This window comes from Vigna unguiculata, chromosome 8 (genome assembly GCF_004118075.2).
Source record: "Vigna unguiculata cultivar IT97K-499-35 chromosome 8, ASM411807v1, whole genome shotgun sequence".
Taxonomy (NCBI): Eukaryota; Viridiplantae; Streptophyta; class Magnoliopsida; order Fabales; family Fabaceae; genus Vigna; species Vigna unguiculata.
The window spans coordinates 21,416,383-21,427,511 of NC_040286.1; positions in this window are offsets into that span (position 1 = coordinate 21,416,383).

An 11,129-nucleotide genomic window follows, 5' to 3' on the forward strand; every position below is an offset into this window, starting at 1 on the left:
CCAGTGTCTGTTTCTAAGTGGGTGAACTAAATAGAACCACCTGCCACACTAGGGAAATCCCAATCTCATGAAGGATACTATTTTCCTTCATCAAATGTGGAGAGAATCCCTTTACATTACACTTCCTCTCCCTTGCTCATAGGAACTCAAGAACATGAAACCTAGCCCACAAAAATTTCTCACTCTTGCGCACACACCAAGGCTCGCCTTCAAAACCTAATTGTTCCCCTCTTTAAACCCCCAAAAGAATCGAATCAATAAAACACAAAAAAAGCCTAACTTATTTCCTCATTCTTGAACCAGAAATGCGACTCTGAAACCCAATTTTTGGCCTTTGATCAACTTGGATTCTCTCTTGTTCTTCCATCTCCAATCAGCCATGCTCTCACTCCATTTTGATCTTTGAATAATCTCCATCCATAACTCTCACGCACCTAACTTGGTTTCTGCCCAATTGATTTTAGCTTGTGATCAGGGTTACTCTCTCTTTGTTGTGCATCAAGGATTGGTCACGAATGAAAACCCTTGTGTCTCTCTTGATCACCGTCCACAATTCAATCACTTTAAGTTAAACACATGTTTTGATGAGATAAGGGTTGGTCAAAGCTTTAGTGACCAAGGCAACAATGACTGATATGTAAATAAGAAAAGAAACAAGTTAGGGGTTCAAAATTGAATTTCAGCAAAGTAAAAGGGTATCCTGGCAAACAAATTTTATTAAAAAGGGAACTTTTAAAGAAACAAAACTAAATACAATAAAAGACTACTAAACTATACCTTTTTAGATCATTTTAATAAAAACTCTATTTTTCTAGACTAACAGTAAAAAGTAATTAATTAAAGACAAACAAATATTTATTTAAACTAAAAAGAAAGTTTTAGAAAGAAAAAATAAGGAAAAATGGAGTGTTGACAATTGCATACAAGAGTAATTTATGTCTTTGTATGAAGAGATAAGTCTCTAGTTAATTTTACACGATAAGATACATTGAATGAGAAAATTTATTGTATAAATCTTTGGTTCAAATCTTCGAAGATAATACGCATTAAATGAGGAGAATAGGGGCTGGTGGTTTAGCGAATGGAGAAAAAAAAAAGAGAGAGAAGAATACAAGGAGCAGGTGACGAGCAATTTAAGAGAGAAACTTGAGCGATGGAGAGAAAACAAAAAGAAGAGAATAATAAACAAGGGAAAGAGCAAGAAACAGTGTCAAAAAGAAGAATAGAGTAATTTTTCTATAACTACTAAGATGAAGATGAAGAAAAAATTATCATTTTTATTTTAGATGTATTTTTTTTCTTATTTATTTTCCCCAAATCAATATTTTCTTACAAAAATGGAGACCAAAGACATCATTTAACCATATATATATATATATATATATATATATATATATATATATATATATAAATAAAGATAAATGTATTATTATTTTATTATGTTGTATGTATGATAAAAATATTATATTATACTATTTATACGTACATATAGAAGCTCGATGAGTATGATCTTATTGACAACTTCAGCTTGTCCATTGGCTTGGGGATGCTCTACTGAAGTAGTGACATGTTTGACGTGAAACCCTTGTAAAAATTCGATCAGGCCTCTATCCATGCATTATCTTCCGTTATCAATGACAAAGGAAATCCAAAATGATAGATTATGTCTCACCACATAAACTTTTGCACTTGTTGAGCTGTAGTCATTGCGAGTGGCTCTACCTAGGGGTGGCAAAACGGGCTGGACCCAACGGGCCAGCCCGTCAGCCCGTGCTAAAAGGAACGGGTTGTTTTGAAGATTTCAACCCGTCAGCCCGTTCTGGCCCGTCTCGTCCAGCCCGTCAAATTGACGGGCCAAAGTACGGGCTGGCCTGTTTTGGCCCGTTGGTCCGTTTTAAAAAAATAAAATAAAATAAAAATAATTTAAAAGATTAATTTTTTAGATTATATATTTTAAATGTAGAAATATATAATAGTATTGTAATTTAAATCATTAACACCTATAAATTAAGTTTGAATTATTAGTTATAATTGAAAAATTTAATATGTAAATTTAATAATTATTTTAACTTATCTAATTAAAAACATTAACTAATCAATTAAAAGTTAAAATAATATTTTATTTGATTAAATATGACTTTAATAATAATTTATATGTATATATAAAAAAATTAAAAAAATAAAACAGATTAAAAAAATTTGAAAACTAATTAAAAAAATTAAAAAAAGTAAAAAAAAAAAACTAGACGGGCTAGCCCGGCCCGGCCCGTTAGCCCATCCTATACGGGACGGGTTGTGATTATTGACCCGTTTCTATTTGACGGGCCAGCCCGTCCCGGCCCATTTTTTGACGTGCCACATACGGGCCGGGCCAAAACGGGCCGGGCTGGCCCGTTTGCCACCCCTAGCTCTACCTCGACCCATTTAGTGAAGTAATCCACTGCCACTAATAGGAACTTGACTTGTCCCTTTTCGAGTGGGAAAGGGTCGATAATGTCCATCCCCCCACTTAGCATATGGCCACGATGAAAAGATGATATGTAACTCTTCATGTCTTTGGTGAGATATATTACCATGCTTCTGGCAGGGTACACACTTTTGAACAAAACTAGTACAGTCAATGGCGATTGTGGGCCAATAATACCTTACTCTCAAAATCTGGATATCCATTTTTTTAGCACCTGAATGGTATCCATATATCCCTCGTGGAGTTCCTTCATAACATATTTCGTCAAAGATTCAAAGATACATTTTAGTAGGGGCATGGAGAATCCCCTTCGATATAAGTTGTCTCCAAGTAAAGTATATCTAGCGGTCTTACGCTCCCAGCTGCACTCTACCTTTAAAGGTTTATTTCCTATTTTGAGGAAATGTATAATTGGTGTTCTCCTATCATTCATGTTTTCTACACTTATACACTCATTCACCTTTATTAATGGTGTCGAAAGCTCTCTTTAAAGGATAGATTGATGTTTACCCTTTCCCATAGTTTTTGCTAACTTTGAAAGTATGTTAGCACAACCATTTTTGACTCTCGACACATGCTTCACCTTGTATTACTCGAATCCTTCTAGCATTGTTTTTACAATATGGTAATATCGCAACAACTGGTTGTCTTTCACCTGGTTTAAGTTAATTGATTTATTACTGATAAAGGATGAGAATACCAACAGTCTTTTGTTTCTAAATTCCCAGATCTCCCAACGTTAATAGAGGAATGGTGACACTACTTGGGTAGTTGCAAGCTAGCAATGTAACACTCTCGTGCCATTTTTTGGTTCACATGCATATCTCTTGTTGAGGACAAAAATTTCATGACAAGGTGCAATGTCAAAATGATGGCTCCTAGGTTGTTTATAAAAAGGCATCCTAAAAGTATGTTATACGAAGTACTCACATCAAGAATAAGATATTTGATAAATATGGTCTTAGTGCTTCGACCCTTACTAAACATGGTGTATATATACCCTCAAGTTTCGACTCTCTCTCCAAAAAATCAAACAATCTCGTCAACATAGAGTTGCATCCGATCTTTGGAAATTTCTGATTTCTTGAAGGTCTCTCAATAGAGTATATCCACTAAACTTTCCTGGTCTACTATTGTAACGTCCTAGCTGGAAATTACTTTAATAAAATAAATAATATATAAATAAAACTCTATAGTCATAAAATACTCTTTCCAAAACGTGGGAATCTTTAAAATTTGTTCGACACGCTTAAATTCAAATGAACATAACTATGAATTTAATTACAAGTTCCAAAAATCAATTGAAGGTAAATCAAATAACTATAAATAGTTCATAATAAAACTCCCAGGATAGCCCTCTCTGTCTCTATGCGTCCCCAACATCACCAAGAACATCATCTGCTCTTGTGCGACAAGTCACACGATCATTGCCAAACACACACAGAAAGGGTGAGCTCATAACAATACAAATATGCAATTAATAAAATAGAGATTCACCCCAAACTACTTTATTTCATCTAAATTGCTTAATCTTAACACTCGATACCCAAGGATTTCATATCATTGTCTCATTATACAAATGAAAATACTAATCCATTTACCTAACCATGGATCCAGGATATATAATGTTTCCATGAACTTGTCCGTTCATGGTCCAACCTCTACGAACCTACCCGCTCGTAGTCCAACTCTACGGACCTCCCCACCTGTAGTCCAACACGCGTGATCTATCCAGCTACGAACCTTCCCGCTTGTAGTAGCCCTCAAATATGAGCACGGAACATACAAACCTCCCTGCTCGTATCCTCACATGAGAGCATCATTAATATGAACCTTCCCGCTCATATTAATCTTGTATTCACCACTAATCATGAACATACCCACTCATGACCATGTCAAGCATCTCCTGGTCCAAGTTCACATCTTAACACATCAAAACGAAATTAAGAAAAATACATTGTCCTATACAAGATACACACTCAAGTTGGTCTTAGGGATTCTAATGGTTCCACGAACTTTCCCGCTCGTGGTCCAACTCTACGAACTTCCCCACTCGTAGTTTAACTCTATGGATCTCCTTCCCCGTAGTCCAACATGCATGATCCATCCAGCTATGAACCTCCCCACTTACAGCAACTCTCAAGTGTGAGCATGGAATATACGAACCTCCCCGCTTGTATCCTCACACGATAGTATCATTAATATGAACCTCCCCGCTCATATTAATCACGCATTCCAACACCAATCATGAATCTACCTGCTCGTGATACGGTCAAGCATATCCCAGACCAGAATCAGTACAATAAGTCATGCAAAACACATCATAAACGCACCTTGCCACTTGCACAACACTACCGGGTGCCATGACACATAAGGCTTCCCTGTTTCCTACTATCGCCTGACGGTTCACTATGCGCCTATACACCAGTAATGTGACACTACTTGTTTTAGGTATTCTAATTCAGGTACTATCATCCAAACATTCAATTCTCAAACATCCAAAAACCAAAATACGCATTCATATACTTGATATACTTAAATTTACAACATCACAACTCTTATGCATCATTCTAATGTAAGCACCACCCATTCCTTTATAAATTCATATATGCTCACATCTTAAATCAATGCCAACATCAATTTGAATCCAAGAGTAAACCATGCTCATATGAAACTATGAAATAATAAGGCAGCAGACACATAACTCATTTATTCAAACAAAGCGTAAGTCTTACCTCAATCAGTAACTATAGGAACCCCATTTTTACCAATACCTTATGTCAAATTAAGATTAACATCAACACTTAGTCATTTAAACTCACATATACTATAATTGATACAATTGCACAATTACACAACTCATACACCACATAAGACACAATCAAAATTATATACTTATTTCGCATGCCCTCGCAATCCCATTACATTTAAAGCATGATTATCATGTTTCCACACTTGCCCAAAACCAATCATGATCATGCAACACTCGGTCATAATGATATCATCAATAATGGCCTTTTTCACACACTTATAACATCACACACACACACACACACGCGTATATATATATATATATATATATATATATATATATATATATATATATATATATATATACTCACTAATCAAGGCCATACCAGCACTTAAGCACATTTAAGCATCCATTACTAATCATACTCTTAGGGAATTCAAACCAACAATCATGAGTAACATATATCTCTAGCTATAGACCTCCAATTCAAATCTCCACTGTTCAAAGTAAAGAATCACCTGTTATGAACCCTCTGTAAAAAATTTAGCTAAATCAGATGGTTAACGAAAACTATTCAGACTAGAAAAATCATAGTCACTGATGAGCATATAATATATAAGTATATTCATGCATTAGTTTAGGGCATTTTTATTGATTTGTGCATTATTGGACTCATTTCATCATGCATTATCTAGTTTCGGATCATACATTTGGATTGGTGCGTTGTTTATGTAAACAGGTCTGAAGGGAGTAAGTTAGACACACAACAACATGTTTCACAAGTGTTTGGTGGAGTCTTCCACGACTTGTGGATTTCGCTTCAAAGATGCGAGTTTCAAAACAGTTTGTTCCACAAGTGCCTGGTAGATTTTTCCATGACCTGTGGTTTTTTGCAGCGAATTGGAGGATACAAAACAGTGTGTTCCACAGGTGCCTGGTGGATTTTTCCACGACCTGTGGAGTTTACTTTAGAAGATCATGTGCAAAAAAATGTGTTCCATAGGTGGCCTGTGTATTTTTCCACAACCTGTGGATTTTCTAGCGAGAAACTTAAAGATTACGTGGACTAACAAAGATTTAAAAGGAAAAGAAGATATAAAGAGGAAAGATAGGGGGAAATAGTTAGAGGAGAGAGAAAATCATCTCAGCAAAGGAGAGAACGTGGGAAAAGATAAAAAGAAGGCGTTCACGAAAAAAAAAACTTCTTCTTCTTCCTCTCTATTTTCGTCTATTGCTTTGGCTACCGTATGAAATTTTTCTTTTCATTATGCAGAACTAATTTCTTTTTGTTGGATGATTGATGTAAGACTTTGGATTATAAGTTCTACTCTTTACATTTGATGGTTTGTTAATGTTCTTCATCTCAGTGCTCTGTTTATGGTTTTATCGTTTATTTATGAGCAATTTCACAATTGGGAAATTGGGGATTGTTTGCGATTATAAACAAGACGGGTTAGATTATGTCACAATTAGGAAATTGGGCATATCTAATTAGTTTGCAATAGAGATTATTATTGATTTTTTCATGATTTTATTGAATTTTTGTAAACTGACTTAAGAAATTGGGGGTTCGAATTCAATAAATAGATTTTACCTACTGAGGGATTCAGAGTAAAACAACTCCCAATAAACTCAAGTGGATGATTACATTGCTTCCATTGATTGAAAAGGAGTAGAATTCTATCAGAAAAAGTACGAAGTCAATCCTTTAACGATTCTTTTATTGATTAAAGTTTTTGTTATAAATTTTATGCTTGCAATTCTATTGATTCGCATTTGCTCAAAATTACGTAAATAAGGAATCTAGTATTCAACAAGTCAATCCCAAAGGATGGATGAATCTAGTATTCAACATGAGCCATAACTCAAGAGTTCCTAGTGTTCATCCTCTATCCCGAGCCATAACTCAAGGGATGTCCTTCCGAGCCACAACTCAGAGAATGCCACATGCTTAACCACTATCCCAAGCCACAACTCAAGGGATATGTTCTAAGCCACAACTCAAGGAACACCAGCAAGCCCACCTTTGAGATATCTTAGAAGCCTTATATACCACGCATCATAATTCCAACACAAACCAATCCAATACAGCATGATCAATTACTTTGAAACACAAAATTCATCCATCCTTTGCTTGAGCTCCAAGCCTTCACCTAAGCACCCAAGTCTACCTCGCTTAAGCTAGGTTACCTCGCCTGAGCGAGCACCTTGCACAAAACAACCCTCGAACTCTCGCTTGGGCGAGCCTTATTCGCCTGGGCGAGACTACCTTTGGCCCATAAAACAAATTTCTTGCCTAAGCGGCGAGTTAAGCCAACGTCAATTCAATCCTTGAATTCTCGCTTAGGCGAGGGACTCTCGCTTGAGCGAGGTACACTTTCGCCCAAAATAGGGCTTCGCGCCTGAGAGAGATGCCCCAAGCACAATCTCCAAACACTCACAAATTCTCGCTTAGGCGAGGCACACTCACCTAAGCGAGATGGCATTTCGCTAGAAATAAGAAACCATCGCCTGAGCGAGACGCTCGAGCAGAAACAGTATTCGAGTCTCTACTAATTTCGCCTAGGCGAGCCTAGCTCGCCTGAGCAAGAAATGCCAACTCCTACACTATTTATGCACTCAACACCAGCAACCACGCCCAATTCATAGTCCAATTCATAGCAATTAGTTTGAAACAGTGCACCCAACATATAACCATAATTGATACTTAATATGATCATCGTAAATTTGAGTTTAAACCTAAAAAACATATACCCCCAAACCCTTATCATATTCATGTAGAGGCATACTGAGTTACTCTTACAACATCCAAAAAAATTCAATCAACCTTCAAGTTATATCATATATGCATAGTATGAAATTCCATGGCTTATAAGCATACAAATATACAATCAGTTCATAAACCAAAGAAATCAAACGCGAAAGCTCCCCTAACCTGGAATTTCCTTTTCTTAAATTGAAATGATATAGCTCCCCCTAATGTAGGATTATCTTGATCCATTTTAACATTCAAGAATATGGTGATGGTTGCTTAAGAAAACCTATGGAAATCCCCACTGGACATTAAGATAACAAAGTTATCTAGATGTGAATGTTCCTTTCCAAAGGTTCTAAAGAAGAAAAGGGATGGATTGATTACTTATGAAAACAAAGAAAGCTTGCAGAAAATTAAAGGAAGCAATAAAACCGACGGCAAAATATAGGCAAGGAAATAAGAGTTAAAATGAACAAAATATGAAAATGGAAAGGAAGGAAAAGGGTGCATGGAAGAATCACGCCACCCTAGAAAATAGGCAAAGCCTTGATCTTCTACTAGGGATTAGTGGTGATGCCGCCACTTGAGCTTGCTCAAGATAAGGCTTCAAAGTTTTCTCCCTAAGAAGAAAACCTCTCACAAAGGTTGAACACAATATAGTGAATTTTCTAAAATGATCAACCCCTTTATAAACGTAAGAGCTCCCCTTAAATAGATGTAGCTAGGGGTCTTTTAGCAAAAATCCAAAAGTAACAAGGTCCTTACAAGAAAAAACACAAACATAAAAATCCATCTAGAAACTAGGGTAAACATGGCACATGGTATGGAAGGATGTCTAGGCCAAATAGATGCCAAATGCCATTCAAAGATGCTTCTAGCACACTTGGTCTCCAAGAAAAGTGGTCCCTCTTTCTAGAAGCTTATAGAAAGTTCCCTCCTTTCTCTCTCTTCCACATGTGCTCTCCTTCCACCATCCATTTAGGCGCCACTTGTATTGATCCTAGGAACTTGGATTAACCTACAAAACATAAAGGAAATTAGGATTAGCATGTTGACATGATTTACCCTAATTAAGTCAAGAGTCAACCTTAAGTCAAAGTCAACAAGTCAACCTTAGGTCAAAGGTCAACAAGTCAACTAAAAGTCAAGGTCAATAAGTCAACTTTAATTGGTTAAACTTGTCAACTTCATGGAATTAAGAAAATCGAAAATAAACTAAAGGATGGACTAGCCTTCCCTTTGGTCATGCTTCTTGTGGTCCTCATTGGGATGGCTTTTGGAAGACCCGTGAAATTTAAATAATTAAATAAATAATTATTTAATAAATACGGGTAGTGGAGCTTTTATGGCATTTAATTTTGAAATGTATGACGTAGAAAAATTTTAGCTCAAATGGTTGAGAGTACTTGATTGTGTAAGAGGACTTGGGTTCAAATTCTATGTATGCCATTTATGTGCTATTTAATTTATTATTATTTTAAATATGTATTGGATCATGTTGAGTGGTAATATAATCATATAGTTATATAAATTATCATGAAACATGAATTTGTTAAATGGTTATGCATTGATTTGACAATTGGCATGGTGTGGGTTCAAACCTTGGTGAACCTAAACTAAACTTTCTTTTTGCCCAAATTTTATTTGGCATAAAGGTGTAAGGGCAACCACTAATGAACCTTCAATGACAATTAAACTCGAAGTTTAATGTCATTTTCATCCATTGTGCTTGGAGAGCAGAGAACGAAATTAGAGAGTATTCTATTTTTTTGGAGAGGATAGAAAGGATTGGAAGCAAGCTTGGAAGGAGATAAGGGCGAGATTATGTTGTGGTGCACAAGAGCTTAAAAAATATTCCAAAACTAAGCAAAGGAATCCAGGTTAGAGGAGCTGATTAACGTCGTTTTAATTGGTTAATAATTAAATGTATGTTGTATCGTATGTTATTGCATGATCAATGTCTATTTTTGTTGAATTTCGCATTTCTGAGAATTTTTCCAGAAACCGCTTGGCGGGTGATGAATTGCTGCCAGGCGACACATGCAATTTTGCCTATTTTTCTAGGTTCCTGATAGGAACCACCTAGCGGTGAGCTTAGTGCCACCAGGCAACACAAGCCCCGCCACCTAGTTTTCTAGGTTGAATTGCCTAGCGGTGAAGAACACCCGCTAGACGAGGCTTTTCGTTTTGGTTCGATTTTCGGGTTCTGCATGTTCTGGGTTGCTTTGGTTCGGTGGAAAATGCATTTTAACAACATTTGGACCAAAAGGAAGGGATTAACTGTGAAAGTCATGGTAGTGCAAGGGAATCAAATGACATTGGCTATGAATGAATGTTAGGGTGGAAGAATTGGGTGTTTTGAAAATTGTAGAACAAATTGCATAATGAACTACAAACTTATTGGATGAATTGTGATCCTGAACCTTTGAGTGGTGAGTATTGAGTCGAAATTGAAGGAAATCAGGATGGTTAAGTTGGTTGAGGTTCGCAAGCACAAGGGAAGGGCTGTTGGATTCCTTCTGTTCACGAAAAAGGTTGTTTTTCGTACTTTTCGCGCTACTAGAACCGTCGGGAAGGGAATATATATATATATATATATATATATATATATATATATATATATATATATATATATATATATATATGAAATGTGAATGGATTGATTTTACTTTGTTCTGGATGCTTAAAAACTAGTACTGTGCAAGTACTAGTGTAGTGCTTGGCGGTGGTGTTTGACCGCCAGGCGATAGCTACAAAACTAGTAGAGAATTGAAACGTCTGGCACTTGGCGATAAGGGTTGTTCTGCTAGGCGATACTTGTAGAAACAATAGTAGTAGAGGCGCTTGGCGGCACGTGTCCCCCGCCAGGCGGTCTGGAAGCCTTTTACGCCTGGAGACTCGTGTGGAGCGCCAAGTGATTTTTGATGAAGCAGACATTGTATTTTGCTTGCTTTGGATGTGTGTGGTCTACGAGAATTTTGGCTATATCTCAAGGGTCAGATGCTGGATTAAATGGTGGTGGCCATGGGTGATGAGACCAAAGGATGGAGTTCCTTTAATATGTGTGTTTTGTTATATAAATTGTTGCATATGTTTATATTCCTTTAGCTCACCGTATCTGCGTGTGTTTGGCGATGATCGTGTACGCGGTACAC